Genomic DNA, 25,156 nt, shown 5'->3' with positions numbered 1-25,156 from the left:
AACTGCTGAGTTTTCCATACTTGCTGGCATCATCCAAATCTTTCTGGTATAATCCCTCTCTGTATTCTTGCCTCCTCTTCTTAATGTCTTCTGCTTCTGTTAGGTCCCTGCCATTTTTGTCCTTTATTATGTCCATCTTTGCACAAAAGGTTCTTTATTATCGCCAATGTTCTTGAACAGATCTCTGGTTTGTCCCTTTCTATTAATTTCCTCTATTTCTTTGTACTGTTCATTTAAGAAGGCCCTCTTCTCGCTCCTTGCTATTCTTTGGAAGTCTGCATTCGATTTTCTGTAACTTTCCCTATCTCCCTTGCATTTTGCTTCCCTTCTCTGCTATTTGTAAGGCCTCATTGGATAGCCACTTTGCTTTCTTGCATTTCCTTTTCTTTGGGATGATTTTTGTTGCAGCCTCCTGTACAAAGTTAGAGCCTCTATCCATAGTTCTTCAAGCACTCTGTCCACCAAACCTAGTTCCTTGAATCTGTTCTTCACGTCCACTGTGTATTTGGTTTGGATTATACCTGACTAGTCCAGTGGTTTTGTCTACTTTCTTCAGTTTAAGCTTGGATTTTGCTATAAGAAGCTGATGATCAGAGCCACAATCAACTCAGGTCTAGTTTTTGCTGACTGTATAGAGCTTCTCCATCTTTGGCTGCAGCGAAATATGATTTCGGTATTGCCCATCTGGTGATGTCCATATGTAGAGTCGCCTCTTGAGTTTTTGGAAAAGAATGTTTGTGATGACCATCTTGTTGTCGTGACAAAATTCTATTGGCCTTTGCCCTGCTTCGTTTTGAACTCCAAGGCCAAATTTACCTGTTGTTCCTTTTATCTCTTGACCCCCTACTTTAGCATTCCAATCCCCTATAATGAGAAGAACATCTTTCTTTAGTGTCAGTTCTAGAAAGTGTATCTCAGTACAGCTTTTCCCATTCTTTTGTTGACTATGAGGACTACTCCATTTCTTCTATGGGATTCTTGCCCACAATAGTAGATATGGTAATTATCTGAATTGAATTCCCATCCATTTTAGTTCACTGACACCCAGAAAGTCAGTGTTTATTCTTGCCATCTCCTGTTTGACCACATCAAGCTTACCCAAGGTTCATAGATCTTACATTCATAGAATTGGTCAATTTCAGCCTCTTCAGCATCGGTGGTTGGTGCATAAACTTGAGTTACTGTGATGTTAAATAGCTAACTGGATATAGAATTAATAACGATTTAATTAATTAATTAATTAAACTTATATGCCACCCACTCTACCCAAAGATGGGTGGCTTACAATGATGCAATGAAGTTCCCTGAACAGTCTATTCAGAAAGCGGAAGCAGGTATTTTCTCCCCTTGATCTGGACCATTCTAAGTCCAAGCTCTGAGCCACCAAGCCGTTTGTACTTCACGTCTTTAACCTAACTGCTGCCTTGCCGTTCTAGCAGTAGTTGCCCATTCTTTTTACTTGCACATCAATCAGACTTGTATTCTCAGATCTGAGGGTAAATCCAGGGTCCTTGTGCAGGATTCTCTATTCTAGGCTGGTACAAAGCTTATACTTCTTAGGTCAGAGTGTCTATTTGTGCTTTTCTCCTGAACCATGTTATTCTTACATTTGCCCAGAAATATCCTGTAGAATGTTTTACCAGCACTGGTAGCATTTTATTAGGTTCCATACTGGCAGAACTTGAGAGGCCAAATAGGCAACCTGTGATTCTAGTGTGAATGTTCATCTCTGAGCCTAGGGAAAATGGCAAAAATGTGAGCCTAACGTATTGGTAAGCAACTACAATACATCTCAAGAGTATGGCTACCTGAAAATCTCAAGAATGTTTTGCGTGTCTTTTTATGTGCACTAACATTTCTCATTTAAATTCCTTGCTGGTTGGAAAAAATAAAGCTTTGAGATTTTGTGCAGTGTTTGTTGCAATTAAGGCCAAGAGTGATATAAGTACAGAAATATTAGAGATGATTCTGAAAAAACTGGAGAAATTCCGTAGTACTTGTGTAGTGCTGTGACCCATCTCTCCCCTCTGTTACTCTGAGACCTAACAGTAATGAAAACAAGATTAGTTTTGAGGATTTTTGACATAATCTCCCAAGGTTCTGTTATGGTTTCAGGCTAATTTTTATCCTCATATTGCTCTTTCTTTGCAAATATCTTTGGTTGGATTTGCTCCAGTCCTGATACCATTCTGCATGACTGTTCTGCCTTAACAGTCACCATCTGGCTTCTTTACCAGTGATTACACATCGAAGAAATAGTCAGAGTAAAAATATTTCAGCCAGACAGCATCACAGACACAGAAATCTTACCATATGTACAACACAATAATGTATTTTGGGTAGCTTAAGAGTTTTATTTCCATTAACTTAATGGAACTTTTTTTACATACATTGGAAACAGCAGTTGTACACAATATGCATTTTTTAAATTTTAATAAACACTGGAAACCAATTTTGGAATTAATTTTTCTGGAATCATAAAGTAACCTGAAAACATGAAGCAGCTTCAGTGAGGATCTTGAATTGTTTTACCTTGGCAACCCTCCACCTGCAAACATATACATAAGGTCCCCAAAAGAATGGATTTCAATAAATGTAGACAGCTGGTGGAAAAGCTTCACAATAATTAATGCTGACCACATTGCTATCATGTTTTAGTAATGAAAGTGTTTAGTCATGAAAATCTCCTCTATTTGGGAACTGGGGCCATTGAATTTAATTCCATATATTTGTACACAGATTATTCAGATTCTGTGTATATGAATAAATGCACACAGAATAAATATTAATAAATGGATGGGAGACAGAATCACACCCACTCCAGCCTCACATTTCCTTGCTGTCAATGGAACAGAACCGATATATGTAGAAATCTATATGTGTACTGTCTTTTAATATAGCCAAGACCCAGCATGCTTCAGGGTTCCTATGCAAACATCTTAACATAATTACAGTTGCTAGTCCCATTGAATCAATTGACATCAATGTTGATTTTTCATTCAACAGCTCATTAAATTGGTCTACTCTGTTTCGGACTAGGAATCAGATTGAAGCCATTGAATATATGTGCATATATATGTACACAATTTATTCAAATTCTGTGGATATATCAGCTTCATATTTGCATAAATGTTATAGGGAAATCAGTTTTAATATCTATCAAATTTGTGTAAAATAAAATTCAGTTGACATAGTATTTAACCAAACCGTTTTTTATCAGTTACCTTAATATCATAAGGGACGTAGTGGCGCTGCAGGTTAAACCGCAGAAGCCTCTGTGCTGCAGGGTCAGAAGACCAGCAGTCATGAGATCGAATCCACATGGCGGAGTGAGCTCCCGTCGCTTGTCCCAGCTCCTGCCAACCTAGCGGTTCGAAAGCAACTGCTAGGTAGCAGCAAATGCAAGTAGATAAATAGGTACCACCTCGTGAGAAGGTAATGGCATTCCGTGTCTAGTCGTGCTAGCCACATGACCATGGAAAACTGTCTTCGGACAAACACTGACTCTACGGCTTGGAGACGGGGATGAGCACCGCGCCCTGGAGTCGGACACGACTGGACTAATTGTCAAGGGGAACTTTTACCTTTACCTTTAATATCATGTATTTCATTCAGTGAGCTCAAGGTAATGTGGCTGGCCCTCCTCTTGTCACTTTTATGCTCAAAAGAACCTTGTGGAATAAGCCAGGTTGAGAAAGAGAGCAGTACAAGATCATCCAGTGAGTTTCATGGCTCAGGGAGAAACAGAACCTAGTCCAGCTGCACTGCCTTTTTTCATCTGCAGTTGAAGTTTTATTGGGAAAACTGATGCAGCCTAATTTTCCAGGGTCCTAGGCAGAAGTTTTTCTGACTGCATGCCATCTAAACTTTTAAACCACACATTCACATGATTGAACATGGGATCTTCTGCACATGAAGCATGTGCTCTGCCACTGAGACTTTTACTAAATGTTATTCCTAGCATTCGCAGCTTCTCAATTTTTCCATCTGTGCGATAAAGAGACAGAAAGTTGTGTGGATGACTAGAGGGTAGATTTATATGACTATGCAAAATATAAACACAACTCGTATCTGACTGTGGGACTAAATGGTGCTTGATAAATCTTACATAAAGTAAGTCCCTGTACTAGTGAGCCACATAGACACTATTCAGATCTTTTCAAAGCTATGCCTGTGAATATTACAGGCAAGCAAAGTTAGTGAAGAGTCACTTTTTTTAACAATTGTTTCTCCTCTACTGGTGAAAGCCTCTTTTAGTAGTTTTCAGAAATCCTCTTTCTCACTTCAACTCCATTTGCTTTTTTAAAAAAACTCCCTGCTGCAAAGAGCAGAAATGTTATAACCAAAATATATACTGGCATAATTTTAAATCTCATGGATTTCTGGAAATAATTTGTGGCTCCAAAAGGGAACTGGGTGCTATCAAAATGGCAGCTTGGGAGCAGCTGCTACAGTGTTAGTGTTATGCCTTCTGTTCTGTAGCCAGCATTTAAAAAAAAAAACACAGATTGTATTATGATCATGAAAGGGTTTTTTGATCAGACTTATTATCTGTGAGGGAAAACAGACACTCATAATTACCATGTTGCTTCCTGCTTTATGTTAATTTCTTTTGCTTCCACTTTCTACTGTATCTTATCACATGCTCCTTCCACACTAATTTTACTCTTCCCCCATGTCACTTCCTTTGATCTTACGACTTATTGCACATTGTTGTGATGTGTGACATTCCCATGTGGATTTGTTAAGGAGCTCAGCTGACAAAGCAATGTCAGCTACTGCCAGAGCTTTCTTGCCTGTGTGTGTCTCACGGGACACACAACATGCTTATTTTCTTGATGTTAATGCTGGACTAGAGAGAATGTAGGTTGTGATAATGGATGATATTATTAGACTACGTTTCTACCATGTTGTCAGATCATCATAGGATCAGGAAGGTACATAGTTAGTCTGTCAGATTAAACATATAAAAAGGCCAGAAGCTGACATTGGGATCTTGAGCTGTGTGCCCAGAGTTGGTCATGTCATTTTATTGATATGCTATCATAACAGTACATAAAATCAATGCCAACGAAAGAGTGTAGGATTTTTTTTTCTGTCAGCTGCACAGTATAAACCGCACAGTGAGTACACCTGGTCTTTTTCCAGGTCTACTCAAAGTAATCAGTACATTCTGTTCAGCAGACAAAGATTAAAGAGTTTGGGGGGGGGGCTTGCTTCCTCCAAAATCCAAACATTACCTGATATACTCACTTGTCTCAGCTTAAACTTCACAGCCAAACCACAATGTGGTGGTTGTCAGTGGGTGTGGGGCTGTTTCTCTCTCTGTTCTCCTTGCATAAAGTGAGGTGAAAAAAATAAGTGGGAAGGTGGAGAACTATGTATATCACCTTGACAACCAAACTGATAGATGAAAAATCACAAAAGTAACTTTTTTTTTACACTGCAACTTCTAAAATCCCTTGCCAAAGGACATCCAAATTCATAAACTAGAGATTGAAAAGATTACTTACCAGCTTTGATAATAATTCCAGAAGTTGTACTGCTTAAAAGCAACTTTTCCAGTTTCTATGACAAGATTGGGTTACCACAAAGTGTAATTTCCCACTAAGCCAGGACTGGAAGCCCATTGGAAATTACAATCCCATTTCTTTTTAAAGGGGACACTAAAGTACCCTTCCTTATTTTTTTAAATGTTTTTAATTTAATTTTTTATTTTTAACAAGGGGATGACAAAAAGGAAAAGGGGAATTGGGGTTAATAGGGAAGAGGAGAAACAATAACATACTAACGTCCATTCTATACCTATTGCCATATCAAAACTATTTTCTGCCTTCCAGGTTTAAGTTCTCATTTCAATATATGCTCTTCATACGCTGCCTGTTGATTCAGTCCATTTGTAGAATAAGTCCTATCTTTCTGTTGCCTTTTGTAAAGGACAGTCCTTCATCACTTCTGATAAAATGTCCATTTCTGCTGTTTCCCATATCTTCTCTATAAGGTCTTCTTGTTTCGGTACTGTCAGACTTTTCCAATTTTTGGCATAGAGAATTCTGGCTGCAGTAACTATGTATATAACTACTTATTTTCCTTTGTCTTATCTATGTTATCAGGTGTCATACTCAATAAAAACAGTTCTGGGGTTAATGGCACCTTACAAAGCAATATTTGTTGCAACACAGCATGTACTCTTTTCCAATACTGTTTTGCTACTCTACATGACCACCACATGTGATGATAGCTTCCCACTTGTGCTTCACATTTCCAACACACATTTGATACATCTGTATACATCTTTGACAATTTTTCTGGAGTCATATGCCACCTATAAAACATCTTATATATATTTTCCTTAAAATTAACCGATCTTGTGAGCTTTGTATTATTTTGCCATATTTTCAACCATTGATCAATATCAATATTATGCCCTATGTTTTGTGCCCACTTAATCATACATTCTTTAACCATTTCATCTTGCATTTTAATTTCTAACAGATAGTTATACATTTTCTTAACAAATTTATTTTTTGAACCTAATAAAAGCTTATCAAACATCGTTTGTTCTGAGTAGAAACCTTCTATTTTGTCTTTTGTATATCTAGATTCCAGCTGTGCTCTGGACCACCAGTCTATATAGATATTGTGTGTCTCTAGCTCTTCTTTAGACCTTAGTTCACCATCCTTTTTAAATAAATCTTGGTATCTTAAAAGTTTTGCTTTTGTCATGAGATTAGGTTGTGTAAAGGCCTCTATAGGTGACACCCATACAGGTGTTTTGTGATAAATTTGTTGTATAATCTTTCTCCACATTCCCAATAAAGCTCTTCTTATCATATGTAAATTAAAATGCTTTTGCTCTTTATCCTTTTTATACCATAGATAAGCGTGCCAGCCTAATTGTAAATCGTGTCCTTCCAAGTTAAGTAATCTATCATTTTCCAAAGTTATCCATTCTTTTATCCACTCTAAAATACAGAACCCAATCTGAAAGACCAAAGCCAGCCCTCTGTTTAGCATCTTGCATTGCTTTAATTTTAATTCTTGGTTTTTTACCTTGCCATATAAATCTCATGATTATCTTATTAAGTTCTTGGAAAAAGGACTGTTTTAATATGATAGGAATTGTCTGAAATAAGAATAGGATTTTTGGCAAGACACTCATTTTAATCGTCGCAATCCTTCCCAACAACGATAATTGTAATTTATCCCATTTCTCCAAATTGTTCTGTATCTCCTTCATCAATTTCATGTAATTATCTTTAAATAGTGTACTCATCTTCTTTGTAATTTGGATCCCTAAATATCAAATACTCTTTTCCTCTTTGAAGTTCGCCTTCTCTATTAACTTCTGCCATTCTTGTTCTCTTATGTTTTTAGTAAGTATTTTTGTTTTCTTTTGGTTTATTCTCATTCCTGCCATATCACCAAAGTTTTTTAACATTGCCATCTATTGAATGCACTGGATCTTCCAGTATAATGACTAAGTCGTCTGCAAAAGCCTGAAGTTTATAGATTTGGCCTTTTACTTTCAATCCTTTCAATTCCTTTTTATCTCTAATTTGTTCAGTTAATATTTCTAGAGTCAAGATAAATCGTAGTGGAGAGAGTGGACACCCCTGTCTCGTACCTTTCTGTATTTGTATTTCTTTCGACAACTTTCTGTATTTGTATTTCTTTTGACAATTCACCTTTTGTTGGGTATATATTGCTTTAATTAGCTTCATCTATACCCTTCCTGAAGAAAGTGAGGACTATGAACACAGTGGGTGTCTCCTGGGGAGCTGATTCTTCCATTCTGGATGCACCACTGGATTGCTTCTGCCAGGAATGAAGGAGTTCTGTTTAAGAAGCTATGGGTGCAATCAGACAGTTGGAAAGGTGCACATCTGATTACACTGGGAAGGGTAACTTTGCAGGGAGCAATATACCTTAAAGCAACCCTCCATCTTCTGGGGAATCACTCCTGCCTAAAAAGTAATAGCCTTGCTGCTGGACCAAAAAGTTCATTTCGGGCACTTACCAGGAGTGGGCTGGAGCAGATTTCGTATGATTGTCAGTAAATCTATTGCACAAGCAGTCCAAAATTGTATCACACCTTATGTTTGTAATCTTAGAGCTTGCAAAAGTGCTGTGGCATGTGTGGCAACAGTAATTTTGCCATTCAGATGTCACAGAGTGTATGGTAGTAATGACAATGCAGATTTTAAAGCCAAAATCTGAGATAAATTTAAGAGGGAATATAATTACTGTACATGAGAAGCTCCTGAATTCAGAAAAATATACATACTGTGTTACTATATCTGCTTAAGATGCCAAAATTTATACTGCCATGTAAGCTTTTTCATTCTACCATGTTTTGCTTAAGGGGATTCAATCTTATTTGTAGAATTTCTACATTCAAAAACAGGGGGAGGCTTTCTTCACAAGTAGAAGTGCTATACATAGTTAGACCTTCAAATATCTACAATTTCTTACGTTTACTGAGACATGCCAGCACGATCTGTCACACGCTGAACATATGTGGCCCACCAGCTAGCACACTAGTAGGAATTCAGTAGAGACTGACAAAAATAGGAGAATTTTCAAGCACTTGACAAGTTAAAATATGTGACTAGAAAAGGAAGGCTATACTTTGTTTCTTAGTGCATTGCGCTCTTCCATATTAATTGGTAGGTATATTTATGAAAAGGGACAATTATACTGAAGAACATGCCTTTTCCCTCATTTTTCTCACCACCAGCAAGTGTTGTTGCTTGGATATGGAAATAGGAACATATGAGTCAGGCAAGATCTCTCCCTTCCATTGCTCCCATTACGTTCCACACCTCGGAGTGTCAACTCAGTGCTAAAACCCCACTGCCAAAGACATTTGTTTATAAAGCGAGACCTGCTCCTTTATTTAGATAATTCTATTTCCTGTAAAGCTAATTTAGTTGTTGAGGAGTTCCTGGAGTAATTGAGTAGGAAACCAAAGAGCCTCTTTTTCACATGGTAGGCTGAAGAGGTCAGTGGAGCCAATTCACTCTTGGTGGGCAAAGGCGAGTGGGTAGTGGATGCACTATATGCTATGGGGCAGAAAAAAAATGATAGAAATACCTAAAAATGGTAATTATTATGCAAATAGGTTGAAAAATGAAACAGCGAGTACCATAATCGGAAAGTACCATGGTGCAGTAGTTAAACTGCAATAGTGCAGAAGCTTCTGCTCACGTCCTGAATTTGATCCCGATGGATTCAAGTAGCTGACTCAAAGTTGACTCTGCCTTTCATTCTTCTGAAATTGGCAAAATCAGTACCTAGCTTCCTGGGAAGGCAAGCTGTATAATTATGTTGTAAACTGCCCAGAGAGTGCTTTACTACTATAGGGTAGTATATAAATCGAAACAACAACAATAACAACAACATTATTCTACTGAGACGTTCGAGCTTAGCCTTCTCCCTAACAATATTTATTATGTATTTTTCCTGCTGCCTTCCATCTTTCCCAGCATTATTGTCTTTTCCAGAGAATCTTGCCTTCTCATTGTGTGCCCAAAGCTTGATTTGCTTGAGGATAGACTTGTTCATCTTTCTGGCAGTTCAAGATATCTGCAAAGCTCTCCTACAGTACCTTATTTCAAACTAATCAATGTTTTCCTGTCAGCTTTATTATAATTTCCTGTATTTACAGCCCCATCAGTTCACTGACAGATTGGCAAAGGCAGGGCTAGAGGAAGGAAGGATCAGTAGAGGCAGGACCACAGGAAGGCAGGAAAGAAGGGGAGCTGTGGCTGGAATGTGAATCATATTGCATCCACTACAAACAGTGAACTCCCAAATCAATCCACAGCCCCTGTGTGATCACTGACTGCAATTTTAAACACAGTACAGGCTGTGAATCAAATTCAGTTCAACTTTCCAGTGTAGTCATAACCTTGGTTAGATAATTTTTTATTTTATTTTATTTTATTTTATTTTTTTATTAAACTTATATACCTCCCATCTAGAACATGTCTACTCTGGGCAGTTTACATAAAGCATACAAAATAACTAAAGGTAAAATCCAAATTAATGGCAGAGTCCAAGATGGAAAAAGAAAGAGAGGGAAAAAGAAAAGAAATAGGCTAGGTGATGGCTGTAGGGAAGGCCTGTCTGTATAGCCATGTCTTCAGATTGGTCTTGAAGGCCCTCAGTGAGGGGGCCAGGCGGATCTCTGCAGGTGTTCCAAAGCCAAGGGGCCACTGCTGAGAAGGCCTGATTTTTAGTTTTTTCTCACTGGGCCTCTCTTGGCGTTAGGCCCCTCAGCTGCCTGGCCGGACTGGAACGGGTCATACGAGTAGAATAGAAGAAGGCGCTCTGCCAGGTATCAAGGGCCTAAACTGTTGGGCTTTATATATAATAGTTAACACCTTGAAATCGATGCAAAAGCGGATAGGTACCCAGTGTAAGGCAGCGAGGGTGGGGGAAATACGGTGAAATCTTTTCACCCCTGTTAATAACCTGGCCACTGTGTTCTGGACCATCTGAAGCTTCCGCATCAGTCTCAAAGGAATCCCATGTTGAGAGCATTACAGCAGTCTATTCTTGAGACTACGAGTGCATGGACCAGCATGGTGAGCGCCCCCGCGCCTCGATGGGGACACAGCTCAGCGATCTGCCAAAGATGTAAATGGGCAGGCTGAACCGCGAACTCCATGGTAAGCGCCGGGTCAAGATGGACCCCCAGACTGTGAACCAAATTCTTTGTGGTGAGACTCACCCCCCCAAAAAAAGAGAGGGAGTTCCCCAAACCATTGATATCAGGGCCGTCCACCCGCAAGACCTCCGTTTTGTCCGGGTTCAACCTCAGTCCATTCGACTGCATCCATTGTAGGACGGCCTCCAGGCAGCACCCAAGGGACAGAAAGGCATCCACTACAGATGGAAAAAAGGAAATGTAGAGCTGGGTGTCATCAGCATATTGGTGACACAAAGCTCCACATCCCCAGATGACACCCCCCTCCATGGCCTCATGTAGATGTTAAAGAGCATTGGGGAGGTGATCAAACTCTGCGGAACCCCACAATTGAAGGACTATGGAGCCGATACATTCTCCTCAAGCTGCAGTCTCTGGGGACAGCCCTCCAAGAAGGACCAGAGCCAAGTGAGAGCAAGGCCACCCATCCCCAACTGAGAGCCTCCCCAGGAGGATACCGTGGTCGACGGTATCAAAGGTGACTGAGATATCAAGGAGAACGAGCAAGGACATTTTGCCCCTGTCAGCCTCCCCAAGTAGGTCATCCAGCAGGGCGACCAATGCCGTTTCCGTGCTGTGAAGCCCGACTGAAATGGATCCAGGGCGCCAGCTTTGAAAATTCTTTGTCAAAGAGTTTTGGGGATGAAATTCTGCATTCAGTATGGTCTCAAAGGAGTAGGATAATTTTTTCTAAGCAGCATCATAAAATAATCCCTAGAAGAATATCAGAAGGAGGCTACTGAAGGAGTTTACACCTTCCCTCTCTTGCAGGAGAACTGGGATTGTGTGTGTCAGCTTTGAAGTTTTGAAACAAAGCACATCAGACATAGGCTGACAATGCTGAGAGACTTTATAAAAGTGGAGCCCTTCATTGAGACCAGTACACTTGGCATCTGTACAATCTTTCACAGAATCGAAACAAATACAAGAGACTTAATTTCAAAATGCATTTTCAGGGTACAGCTCTCAGAATAATGATCTATTGCACTGACTCAAAAACAGAGGAAATTGCTCTGCTTAGAAGAGTAGCTTGTCTGAACCATGCCAAGAAGCCAATAAAATCTACACTAGAACTTCCAATCAGAAAAACAAAGCCACACAGCCTGATCTGCAGCTTTCCACTTCCTGAAATGTTCTTTCTTCCAGAAAGAACAGAGTGGAACCCTTGTGATGTCAGTGGGGCAAGAGTTTGTGATGTGAATGTGTGGAGAAAGGGCTAGGAGGAGGCAAAACTATGTATAGAAGCACTGAGTCACAATCAAGGTAAAGTCCAGGTAACAAGGTAACCCAGAACCAGGAGGAAAACACTGGTGAACAGAAGGAGAAAGACAGAGAGGTGATGTATCCACAACAGCTCACATTAAAATATAACTGTCTTGAAGGTGCCACAACGTTTTTTGTTGTTGTATTTTTGACTGGATATGCTTGCACAGATTATGAGCATGGTTACATGTAGAAAAACCCTGTATTTGAACTGAGTTTAGCATGTTTGAAATCAATTTTTTAAAGGTGACTACACTACACACGGAAGTGTTTTTTTTTTTTGTTTTATCCAGGAGGCATGTTTTTTGGTTGGAAACCAAGGTGCTTTATTTGGCTGCTAGCAGGTGGTTTATTTTAAACCACTTGTGTAATTGATTTATTTTGAATTATTTTGGCATATGTGAACATCTCCAGAAGTCTATAGTGCCTCTGTAGATACCTTCCCTCATGCTCCCTTTCAACCCAGTGTGTGTGTGTGTGCACGCTCTTGCTCATGTGTGTGTGTGTTTGTCCCTCTTCCACAAACCTAGAAGTCCCAATCCAGTCATTGTCTCTAGTCCATTTCAGTTCTGGTTCCCTTGCTCCCTCTCATTTCCCACGTGTGTGTGTGTGTGTGTGTGTGTGTGTGTGTGTGTGTGTGTGTGTGTGTGTGTGTGTGTGTGTGTGTGTGTGTGTGTGTGTGTGTGTGTGTGTGTGTGTGTGTGTGTGTGTGTGTGTGTTGTGTCTGTCTGTCTGTCTGCCTGTCTGCCTGTCTGTCTGGGAGTGTTTCAGACAGCCGAGAAACCTCTGTTTTATTTTTTTCCTATCTGTCATACAGAGCTAGTGCTATGCTAGATTATAAAATAAAAAAAATAAAATAACATCATAGCAGCAGCAACCAGTGGCTGTGGGAGGCAGCCAGTGCAAGAATGGATGGACATAGGGCAAAGCCTCCAATGCAACAGTTCTAAAAGCCCATGTAGCCCCCTCAAGTTGTATATAACACAATTATACACTGGCCCATGGGGAGACCTTTTCCCCAGTTTAGCCGCTGCTGCTGTACAAGAAGGCTCTTGAGTTCCACTTCCTACCTTGCTGTAAGTGCATGCATCTGCTGTCTCTCTCTCCAGGCCCCTTCCTTTGTTTTGTTATGATGTGACAATGTGACCATATTCTAAAGACAGTCAATGTTACTTCTCTAGAATTGTCTCCATACTAGGAGAACCAGGAAGCTATAACAGTCCCCTTGGATATCAGCTGGTGTGCTGAGGCCGGCAGGCATAGTACATGCAACTCAGCACTTCTCAGAAATCATCAGGCACATGATTATTTCAAATACTCATTTTATTTACTTTTCTTGAAGTACCAAATGCAAGCGGAGGGGCATGGCTTAGAACATCTGGGTTACTTGAAACTTCTTCAGATTTCCTGAAAGAAAGTAATGAGACATATAGGTACTTTTCATTTCCCTTCTTCACAGCAAATAAAGAAAACTGAAGTATGTGATTAAATTTAATCATTTCCCCCCAACACACATGTAATCTTATTAGTCACACTTTCTCTTAACACACATGAAATCTAATTAATGACCTACTTAACTTCCCATTAATACATTTGATGAAACTAATGCAAGTGGTATTATTCGGAGTAAAATATGGAATACAAAGTTTGGTTTGTGATTTCTAAACAGAATATAATGGTGTCTAGTCATTTTGTGGATGGAGTTAAGAGTAAATAACACAGATCATATTTTATTGACTCAGCATAATAAATCAGTATCCTGTGACCTTTTTGACTCCACAGTGCTTGAAGACTGATGGTCTAGAGTTAAATTTTCAGTTATTACTTATATAGCTCCATCTATGTGCACAAATGTTCAAAGCCTGACATAGCTGTAAGTTTGATTCCTGAGAACCAAGGGGGAAAAAGATGGGAAAAACTGATTCTTAGTTTATCCATTATTCGACTATCAAATATTATTCTATGTTGGAGGTGTAGATGGGCTCCCAATCTTTTCCTCATAGTCCTCACAGCATGAGAGATTTGGGTAGAGAGCCCTGTACACAATAACCCTACCTATTTGATTTCTCTCCTGTTTTGTTTTGTTTTTTTAGGTCTGGGAATAATTGGTCCATATGCATGTTACACAAGCATCGTATCTTACAGGAACATGCACAGGAGATGCAAGAGAGAGTGATAAATTTGCCTTTTGTTGAATAGCTCCTTCTTTCGCTGGTAGACTTGCCCCCACACAGAGAAGACAGCCTAAATAAAAGAATTCCTAGAAGGTACCCTTGTTTTTCTGTGCTTTTAAGCTGAGCACAGATGGCATTTGGAATGGTTGCACTTGATGGACACAACAGTCCTATTACACTTTAAAAGAGAACAGCTGGATAGCTCGGTAGTTTGGTGCTGAGCCAGAGGTTGGTCAGTTCCCCACTGTGCCTCCCTGACAGATTCTTAACCTGATGATCCATAAGATTCCTTCCAGTTCTGCAGTTCTAAGATTAACAACTACTGCTGCTGCTGTTACTACTACTACTACTACTACTGCAACCCGTATGTCAAACTTGTAGTCTTTATGCTGCAATGAAACTCTTCATTGGCTATGCTACAGTGGACTAACATGGCCATTCCTTTTCCTCCTTTTGACTTCATTCTACACTAGGGATGATGGGGGTGGGTGGAATTTAGATTTTGTGCGGGTGGGAAGTTTGGTAGTAATGGCAACAAAATGGAAGGGCAAAACACAAAAGAGTACCTTAAAGGTGGCTTGCAATCCACACACCGTTGTCTCCCATCCCAGTTCTATAGAGGCATCTGGAACCTCTTCAAAAGCAGCCGCATGTAGCAAAGGCAATATAGATGAATGACAGTTCTTTGACCCAAATGGGAAAAGTTGGGATGCAGGCGTCGCACTTGCTGCTTAGAGTGAACAACTGCAACAGAACAAATTACTTTGACTAATTATTTTAGCAACAATGCATTTTAACTAGTAATGGATGGATTCTAGAACTGTGACTGGGGCACATTTTGATCTCCAGCAAGAAAATACATCTTCACCTGTCCTGATCCAAAGAATTGTTGATTATAATAATGCCAGTTTTCTGTGGAAGCAACCATATCAGGTTTATCCTGCAAATACTTTGTAGATACCACAAGGCTTGCATCTAATCAGTACAAGTAAAACAAGAGATAGCAGTTGTGACAGAGATCTCTGCACATCGTTTGTAAAACTATGTTTTCATTAACATTAAGCTTGCTGGGATTTGTGCCTTCCTTAACTGTAGCCTTTGCCTTCATTCTCCGTTACATTTTCTTGCTCTAGTATCTGGCACCCTCCCTTTGATTCAGATATTTGTCTGTTCATAAATTTAGTTCCAAGATTTTATGAGATTTCAGTTTGAGTGATGTCTTGAATCAATTTTCTTATAATCATCTAGCTTTTTTATAAGGTAATTTTTCTTTAGTAACAGACTTTACACTGTGGATGTCAGCAGCACACTGATTCTCAGTTAGATCATACAAATAATGTATTATATATAGATATGATAAATGGGTGGGAAAAATAAAATATACCTAAGGCTTTTTTTACCAAAAAAATGAATGACTCATTCCACTATATACTTGCCTCTGTGTGTGTGTGAGGTGGGAGGACAGAGAGGGTGGCTATTGTCTTCAACTCCTCTCTTCCAGTTTTAACGTAAAGAGGCTAAGCTATAGAAGCCCTTTGCCCGCCCAAGTTGTGATAAACCTTGTGCTGTAGGAAGTCAGCTATTCATGGGGTACCAGACCTCAAGGACTACACCTAGCTGGATTTGGAGGGGCTCCCCAGCACCTGAGGGTGTCTGCATGTTTCCCTTTGTTATATGCACAAAGCAACATCCCTATCAACCCATTCTCAATAGGGGCCATATGCCCCCTGGCACATTTGAAGGGAACCACAGACTGGAAACCATTCTTCGCACACCACCTTATAAGGTGTGTTATGCAATTTACACAATCCTGATTCACCCTATCTTTCTTTCATTTTATAGCCGTAGCCTAAAAAAGGTTGAGAATGGCTGCTATATGATAAATCTCTTAGGACACCAGTAATTTTTTGTCTTCAAAAAACATAAGCCAATTGAGGTTTTGCCTGGTTCAAAATTGCCAATTAGCCATAAGGAACCTTGTTGAAATCAAAATACTCTACAATCCCATCATACATTTCCTCCTCCTTGCAGAAATGACAGGAATCTTGGCAGGAATTCCGTCCACAGAATTGTTCCTGGTCACCTCTCTGTTTTCCACTGTCTGGTGTTCCTGTTCCAGCAGCTCAGAATCAACACCCATAGGGTAAGCCTGATATTGATTATGTAGCCCAAAGGAACAAGGTATTCCTATGTCACATTCTTCTGAATGCTTAATTTCTGCATGATTTTTCCTCTTCCCTAGAGTTGTCCTGCCTCTTCCTGTTGTTCTTCCAGAAAAGGCTGTTCTGCACCACTCAGAAATACGTTATAGACCTCCCTGATAAGCTCACGTATGGATACACAGGCTTAAAACTGCTGTACCTTCTCTTGCGATAGTTTTTTACCGTTGATGATTTCTAGCTGTTGAAAACATCCCACCCATGTGAGTTAGGTTCTCAAGAGAAAAGCAGGGCAGCCAGCTTGCATTTGCTGCACATTTAGCTTTCTGCATTCTCTAGGAGGAACTCAAACAAGGCACAGATGTTGTGGGTTGCTGCAGCAGCTCCCTCCCTGCTCATCATGTCTATTTATTCCATGTACATGGTGACACAAGACTCCCACCTTCTCTCCTTCTACAGTACTTTCGTCCTGTTTACCAATGGAAAACATATGTGTCTACTGACTTCACAACCTGACAGGACTCAAGGGAGGTAAAGAGCCAGCAACTACTAGCTTTGCCTCCAACTAAATCAGTGACTCACTTCTCTCTTGATCACACACGAAGCAGAAAACAGAGCAAATAATGAGCCAAAACCAAACAAATAATCAGCTTCAGTAAGTCATAACCCTATAATACAGCCTCTTTAGTCTTTGACTGATCCCATGTAAAAATTCCCATTTACTCAGCCTACCTGGAGAGAGATGGGGACATGGTGACGCTGTGGATTAAACCGCAGAAGCCTCTGTGTGCTGCAGGGTCAGAAGACCAGCAGTCGTAAGATCGAATCCACAGGACGGAGTGAGCTCCCGTCGCTTGTCCCAGCTCCTTGCCAACCTAGCAGTTCGAAAGCATGTAAATGCGAGTAGATAAATAGGTACCACCTCAGTGGGAAGGTAACGGCGTTCTGTGTCTAGTCGTGCTGGCTACGTGACCACGGAAACTATCTTCAGAAAAAATGCTCGCTCTATGGCTTGGAAACGGAGATGAGCACCTCGCCCTAGAGTCGGACACGACTGGACTAAATGTCAAGAACAACCTTTACCTTTTACCTGGGGAGAGAAGCAGCACAGTCTCATACCTCAGGTGCTGTGTTGCTTGAGACATCTGCCTCATTCTGCCTTAAGACTTGATTAGCTGTAGTGTTCTGTGTTGATCAAGATGACTCCACAGGTCCCCTTCTGACTTAATTCCCTAAGAGTTCAAGAGAGCTTTCTTCAGCTTATAACTCCAAGGTTCTTCCAGAGAATTATTGTTCAAAACCATGGAATCCACTGATATGAACTCTTCTGCTCAGCCATTACATCTGTCTTAAAAATGCACCTTACATCAGAGAAGGTGGTCTCACCACCTTCACAGGTGGGTTTGGTAGGGACATGAGAAAGAACAGCTTTCTCTGCTGCTGCTCCCAAACTCTGGAACTCCCTCCCACTGGAGGTCAGGCTGGCCATAACTTTGCTTATCTTCCTTTCTGCTCAGGCAGGCTTTTCCTTAGTAACTGGGTGTCTGAGGTGGGTTTTTAATTTGATTGGTGTGCCTTTTTGCTTGGTAGGGGTTTTTTTGGGTTGATAACTGTTTTAATGTGGTACAGTACAGTGGGGTCTTGACTTGAGAACTTAATCCGTATTGGAAGGCGGTTCTCAAGTCAAAAAGTTCTCAGGTCAAATCTGCATTTCCCATAGGAATGCATTGAAAACCATTTGATCCGTATCTGCTCTTTTCCGTCCATAGAAATTAATGGGAAGCTGCTATTCTGCCTTCGACCACTAGAGGGGGATATTTTGTTTCTTTTTTTCTTAGGTCAAGAAAGGTTCAGGGAAGGCAGGGAAAATACAGTCCAGGCAGTACAGTACCAGGCAGCCTGAAGACTGTCTCCCAATCCACTCTCTAAACGCTGGGAGGAGTGAGGAAGCAGATAGGCACCCTTTTCACTGGCCAACAGTTAACTGAAAGTTCAAATTTTGCACTTTCCCTGCCTCCCATGTGGTTTTTTTCAGTTCTTAACTCAAATCTAAGTATGTAAGTCAAGTCAATATTTTCCTATGAGAGCGGTTCTTAAGTCAAAATGTTCTTAACTCAAGCCGTTCTTAAGTCAAGACCCCACTGTATTTCTTTAATTCTTTTGTAATACTTGTGCACTTATGGTTTTTAGTTTCTAACTATTGCCTTCTACTGATGTAAGCCACCTTGGGTTCTTTTTAGGGAGAAAATTATGGTAAAAATGTTTTCAATCAGTCAGTCAGTCAGTCAGTCAAGTTACCTCTTTCTCAGGAAACTGAACCCAGAAACTTCTCATCAATTTTTCATATCTATATTAAACCCTTTACTTGTATACCTGAGTAATGCTTGTGTGAATGTACCCTGAACATTTGAAATGTCAGACAGATTATAGTCTTGGAGTTTCAATATTCAGAAAACAGTTGTTAGCATTATGAATTCACACAAACTGTTTCCACTTGTTTGCAAAAAAGAAAAAGAAAAAAAGAATGGCATGTGGACTCATCTTTCTTTTGCAAGATATAATGTAAATTATAGACTTCTTTCTTTTCATTTATTCATTTGCTGAAATCCCATTGCCTACCCTAATAAGGCACACTAGAGTATCTCTTTAATTTAGAGTAAGCCTTGATGCTACCATAGTAAATCACAACTAGAAAAGTTCTATTTGAAACAATGCAACTTACAGAGGAGGCGACTCACCATATCTCCACCAATTTAATCTGCCTACTCTAGTGCAACTTAGTACAGTAAACAAGAGGATTTCATCCCATTCATGGATTGTTGCCTTGTTGTGGCGTAGAGGCTTGAGTAATTCAGAGAAGCTATGGGCTATGCCGTGCAGGAACACCCAAGACGGACAGGTCACAGTGGAGAGTTCTCACTAAACATGATCCACCTGGAGCAGGAACTGGAAAGCCACTCCAGTATCTTTGCCAAGAAAACTCCAAGGACAGAAACAACAGGCTAAAATATATGATGCTGGAAGAGGAGCCCTTCAGGTTGGAAGGCGTCCAACATGCTACTGAGGAAGAGTGGGGAACAAGTACAAGTAGCTCCAGAGGTAATGAAGTGGTTGGGCCAAAGCTGAAAGGACGCTCAGGTGTGATTGTGCCTGGAAGTGAAAGGAACCTTGGTAAGCTGGATGTGGTCAAACAGGAGATGGCAAGGATAAACATTGACATCCTTGGCGTCAGTGAACTAAAACGAACGGGAATGGGCGAATTCAATTCAGACGATTATCATATCTACTATTGTGGACGAGAATCCTGTAGAAGGAATGGAGTAGCCCTCATAGTCAACAAAAGAGTGGGAAAAGCTGTACTATTTATTTATTTATTTATTTATTTATTTATTTATTTATTTATTTATTTATTTATTTATTTATTTATTTATTTATTTTATTTATATCCCGCCTATCTAGTCGCGGAGGACTACTCTAGGCGGCTTACAACAGAGATAAAATACTATAAAAATAAAACAACAAATTACAAAACAATTAAAGGTGAAAAGACAATAAGAGAAAAGAAAATCAAAAGTAATCTGGTGAGAAGGCCTGCCGAAACATCCAGGTCTTTAGTAGATTCTTAAAAGTGCCCAGCGAGGGAGCTCCGCGAATACCAGGAGGTAAATTATTCCACAGGCGAGGAGCCACCGCCGAGAAGGCCCTATTTCTTGTTTTCTCTTTTCGGGCCTCCCTCGGCGTTAAGCTCCTCAGCCTCACCTCCTGGCTCGCCCGTGTGACCCGGGTAGAACTTGGTGGGAGAAGGCGTTCCGCCAGGTATCGAGGCCCTAAACCGTTTAGGGCTTTATATGTAAGCGTTAACACTTTGAAGTCGATGCGGAACCTGATGGGCAGCCAATGCAATGCGGCCAGAGTGGGCGAAATATGTTGGAATTTTTTCACTCCACTGAGTAATCTGGCCGCCGCATTCTGCACCGCCTGTAATTTCCGCAGCAACCTCAAAGGAAGCCCCACGTAGAGCGCATTACAGTGGTCTAATCTTGAGATTACGAGCGCGTGTACTAAGATGGTGAGCGCCCCCACTTCCAGGTAGGGCCGCAGCTGGGCTATCCGCCTGAGATGAAAAAAGGCGGTGCGGACCACCGACGCCACCTGTGACTCCATGGAGAGCACCGGGTCCAGATGGATCCCCAAGCTGCGTACCCCGTCCTTTGCAGGGAGAGTCACCCCCCCAAAATAGAGGGAGTTTCCCAAATCCCCGACTGTGGGGGGGCCCACCCTCAGTACTTCCGTCTTGTCCGGGTTCAGCCTAAGCCCGTTCTCCTGCATCCATTCCAGTATAGTCCCCAGGCAGCGCTGGAGGCACAGGACGGCTTCTCCTGCGGTTGGCAAAAAGGAGATGTAGAGCTGCGTGTCGTCTGCATACTGGTGACACGAAGCACCACACCCCCTGATGACCCCACCCAGCGGCCTCATATAGATGTTAAATAGCATTGGGGAGATAATCGACCCCTGTGGAACCCCACAATTGAGGCTCCACGGGGCCGAGACTCTCTCCCCAAGCTGAACTCTCTGGGGGCGATCCTCCAAGAAGGAACGGAGCCAGGACAATGCCAGGCCACCTATTCCCAACTCGGAGAGCCTCCCCAGGAGGATACCGTGGTCAATGGTATCAAAGGCCGCTGAGATGTCGAGGAGGACCAACAGGGACACTTTGCCGCTATCGGCCTCCCTCAATAGGTCATCACACAGGGCGACCAAAGCAGTTTCTGTGCCGTGGCGCGGCCTGAAGCCCGACTGGAATGGATCCAGGGCATCTGTTTCTTCCAGGAGCGCCTGAAGCTGGTCGGCCACCACCCTCTCGACTACCTTGCTAAGGAAGGAAACATTGGCGACGGGCCTGTAGTTGCCAATTTCGTCCGCCGCCAAACTAGGTTTCTTCCTAATGGGCCTAATGAGTGTGTCCTTCAGGGCAGATGGAAATCTGCCCTCAAGGAGAGACCCATTTATTATAGCCGTGGCCCACTCCGTTGTTAACGGCCTGGCTGCTTTGATTAGCCAGGCCGGGCAAGGGTCCAAAGAGGAGGTGGTGGCACGACAGCGGTCAAGCGCCCTGGAGACAGTGTCAGGCGTAACAGGCTGAAAGGTGTCCAAAATCACCGGGCAAGACGGAGCGCTGGACATCTCAGCTCGACTCACTGTGCTCAAAAAAGGAGAGAGGTCCCGGCGGATGGCCTCCACTTTTGATTTAAAAAATGCTGCAAATTGGTCCGGCGAAAAACTAGGGGGAGGCCCATCGCCCGGACCAACTCCGGAGAGGTCGCGTACTATACGGAATAACTCCGCCTGCTGATTGGACGCCTCGCTTATCTGGTTAGCGAGGTATGATCTACTAGCAGCCTTTACCTTAGCAAGATAAAGGTTAGTAGCGACCCTGACAGCTATCCTGTTAAAATCCGTCGGGGCCCTCCTCCATTTGCGCTCTAGCCGTCTCCTGACCCGCTTCCTCGCCCGGAGGTCCCGGTTAAACCAGGGTGCCGGGCGGTCTCTGCGGCGGAGAGGGCGTTTAGGTGCGATCATGTCAACAGCCCTAGTCGTGGCGGCAAACCAGCCATCCACCAGAGCCTCGACAGGAGCGCCAGCCAGGTCAGCCGTAACACCTCTCATGGCATCCTGGAATCCAACCGGATCCAGTAGCCTTCGAGGGCGGACCATAACAATAGATCCCTGCTCCCTGCGGGGGGGGGGGAGAGCCACTTTAATGGTACACTTTATTAGGTGGTGATCCGACCATGACAAGGGTACCGACTCAAGGTCAGTCACCATCGGACCACTCTCACTCCCATTGGTAGAAAAAAACAGGTCAAGTGTATGACCCCCCACGTGAGTGGGGCCGTTGACATGTTGGGACATGTTCAAGAAGGCCATGGTCTCCAGGAACTCAAGAGCTGGACCAGAGGTCTCCGCCCCCGCGCGCACGTTGAAATCCCCCAGTACCAATAGGTTCAGGGAACCCAACAGTGCCGCGGAGACGAAGTCCACCAGCTCCGGTAGGGAGGTGGCTGGGTCGCGGGGAGCACGGTAGCCCAGCAAGATCCCAATACCATCCCTGGCCCCGATAGACACGTGGAGGGCCTCAAGACCCGGCTTTATCACCGAGGAGCGCCTAGTGACCTCCAAGCTGGACTTATGGACAATGGCTACTCCCCCCCGACCCTCCAGTCTACCCTGGTGTTGGACAGCATAACCGGGCGGACAGATGAGAGCTAGAGGGGGACCCCCCTCTCCGCCAATCCAAGTTTCGGTTATGCAAGCCAGGTCTGTATACCTGAGATACTAGCATACCATCTCAAAAATGATAGAATGATTTCAATAAGAATCCAAGGCAAACCTTTCAACATCACAGTAATCCAAGTTTATGCACCAACCACCAATGCTGAAGAGGCTGAAATTGACAAATTCTATGAAGACTCATAACACCTTCTAGTACTGACACCAAAGAAGGATGTTCTTCTCATTATAGGGGACTGGAATACTGAAGTAGAGAGTCAAGAGATAAAAGGAACAGCAGGAAAGTTTGGCCTTGGAGTTCAAAATAAATCAGGGCAAAGGCTAATAGAGTTTTGTCAAGTGAATAAGCTGGTCCTCACAAACACTCTTTTCCAAGAACACAAGAGGCGACTCTACACATGGACATCACCAGATGGGCATTGCCGAAATCAGATTGATTATGTTCTCTGCAGCCAAAGATGGAGAAGCTGTAATACAGTCAGCAAAAACAAGACCTGGAGCTGATTGTGGCTCTGATCATCAGCTTCTCATAGCAAAATTCAAGCTTAAACTGAAGAGAGTAGGCAAAACCACTGGGCTACTCAGGTATAATCTAAACCAAGTCCCAGTGGAAGTGAAGAAGAGATTTAAGGAACTCAATTTGGTGGACAGAGTGCCTGAAGAACTTTGGATAGAGGATCATAACATTGTACAGGAGGCAGCAACAAAAACCATCCCAAAGAAAAGGAAATGCAAGAGGCCTTACAAATAGCAGAGAAGAGAAGGGAAACAAAATGCAAGGGAGATAGGGAAAGTTACAGAAAATTGAATGACTTCCAAATAGCAAGGAGAGAAAAGACGGCCTTCTTAAATTAACAGTGCAAAGAAATAGATGAAAATAATAGAAAGGGAAAAACCTGAGATCTGTTCAAGAACATTGGATATATTAAAGGAACATGATAAAGGACAAAAATGGAGTGGACCTAAAATAAGCAGAAGACGTCAAGAAGAGGTGGCAAGAATACACAGAGGAATTATACCAGAATTATACCTTGAGCCAGACATCCTGGAGAGTGAAGTCAAGCGGGCCTTAGAAAGCATGGCTAACAACAAGGCCAGTGGAGATGATGGCATCCCAGTGGAACTATTTAAAATCTTAAAAGATGGTGCTGTTAAGGTGCTACACTGAATATGCCAGCAAGTTTGGAAAACTCAGCAGTGGCCAGAGGATTGGAAAAGATCAGTCTACATCCCAATCCCAAAGAAGGGCAGTGCCAAAGAATGCTCCAACTACCATACATTTGCACTCATTTCACACGCTAGCAAGGTTATGCTCAAAATCCTACAAGGTAGGCTTCAGCAGTATGGACTGAGAATTCCCAGAAGTACAAGCAGGATTTCGAAGGGGCAGAAGAACTAGAGACCAAATTGCTAACATGCGCTGGATTATGGAGAAATCCAAAGAGTTCCACAAAAACATCTCCTTTATTGACCATGCAAAAACCTTTGACTGTGTGGACCACAGCAAACTATGGCAAGTTCTTAAAGAAACGGGAGTGCCTGACCACCTTATATATCTCCTGAGAAATTTACAGTATATGTGGAACAGGAAGCAACAGTTAGAACTGGATATGGAACAATTGATTGGTTCAAAATTGGGAAAGGATATGACAAGGCTGTATATTGTCTCCCTGCTTATTTATCATATATGCAGAATACATCATGCGACAGGCAGGACTGGATGAATCCCAAGCCGAAATTAAGATTGCCAGAAGAAATATCAAGAACCTCAGATATGCAGATGATACCACTCTGATGGCAGAAAGTGAGGAATTAAAGAACCTCTTAATGAGGGTGAAAGAGGAGAGCGCAAAAAATGGTGTAAAGCTCAACATTTAAAAAAACCCTAAGATCATGGCCACTGGTCCCATCACCTCCTGGCAAATAGAAGGGGAAGATATGGAGGAAGTGACAGATTTCACTTTCTTGGGCTCCATGATCACTGCAGATGGTGACAGCAGCCACAAAATTAAAAGATGTCTGCTTCTTGGGAGGAAAGCAATGAAAACCTCGACAGCGTCTGAAAAATCAGAGACATCACTTTGCTGACAAAGGTCCGCATAGTCAAAGCTATGGTTTTTTCAGTAGGGGTGTATGGAAGTGAGAGCTGGACCATTAAGAAGGCTGACTGCCGAGGAATGTATGCTTTTGAATTGTGGTGCTGGAGGAGGCTCTTGAGAGTCCCCTGGACTGCAAGGAGAACAAACGTATCCATTCTGAAGGAAATCAACCCTGAATGCCCACTGGAAGAACAGATCCTGAACTGAGGCTCCAATACTTTGGCCATCTGATGAGAAGAGAAGACTCCCTGGAAAAGACCCTGATGTTGGGAAAGTGTGAAGGCAAGAGGAGAAGGGGACGACAGAGGACGAGATAGTTGGACAGTGTCATCGAAGCGACCAACAGGAATTTGACCAAACTCTGGGAGGCAGTGGAAGACAGGAGGGCCTGGCATGCTCTGGTCTGTGGGGTCACGAAGAGTCGGACACAACTAAATGACTAAGCAACAACAAACA

General features: G+C 42.2%; 2 long non-coding RNA genes across 4 annotated transcripts in view; one reads left to right on the top strand and one right to left on the bottom strand.

The window, feature by feature from the left end:
* LOC110079478 (uncharacterized) overlaps positions 1-16,565 on the top strand; it is a 28,071-nt gene extending 11,506 nt beyond the window's left edge. The window contains exons 2-4 of the long non-coding RNA XR_012083616.2: positions 14,071-14,244; positions 16,183-16,294; positions 16,394-16,565. This is a non-coding gene — a long non-coding RNA (uncharacterized LOC110079478). The remainder of the gene's footprint in view (positions 1-14,070; positions 14,245-16,182; positions 16,295-16,393) is intronic.
* LOC144585771 (uncharacterized) overlaps positions 13,286-25,156 on the bottom strand; it is a 29,439-nt gene continuing 17,568 nt past the window's right edge. For all 3 annotated transcript variants that reach the window (XR_013540315.1, XR_013540316.1, XR_013540314.1), the window contains 3 exons: positions 17,043-17,185; positions 14,718-14,895; positions 13,286-13,384 (listed from right to left, as the gene is read on the bottom strand). This is a non-coding gene — a long non-coding RNA (uncharacterized LOC144585771). The remainder of the gene's footprint in view (positions 13,385-14,717; positions 14,896-17,042; positions 17,186-25,156) is intronic.

Source organism: Pogona vitticeps, chromosome 1 (genome assembly GCF_051106095.1).
Source record: "Pogona vitticeps strain Pit_001003342236 chromosome 1, PviZW2.1, whole genome shotgun sequence".
In the NCBI taxonomy this organism is placed as follows: Eukaryota; Metazoa; Chordata; class Lepidosauria; order Squamata; family Agamidae; genus Pogona; species Pogona vitticeps.
This window is presented reverse-complemented; position numbering and strand designations above follow the sequence as displayed.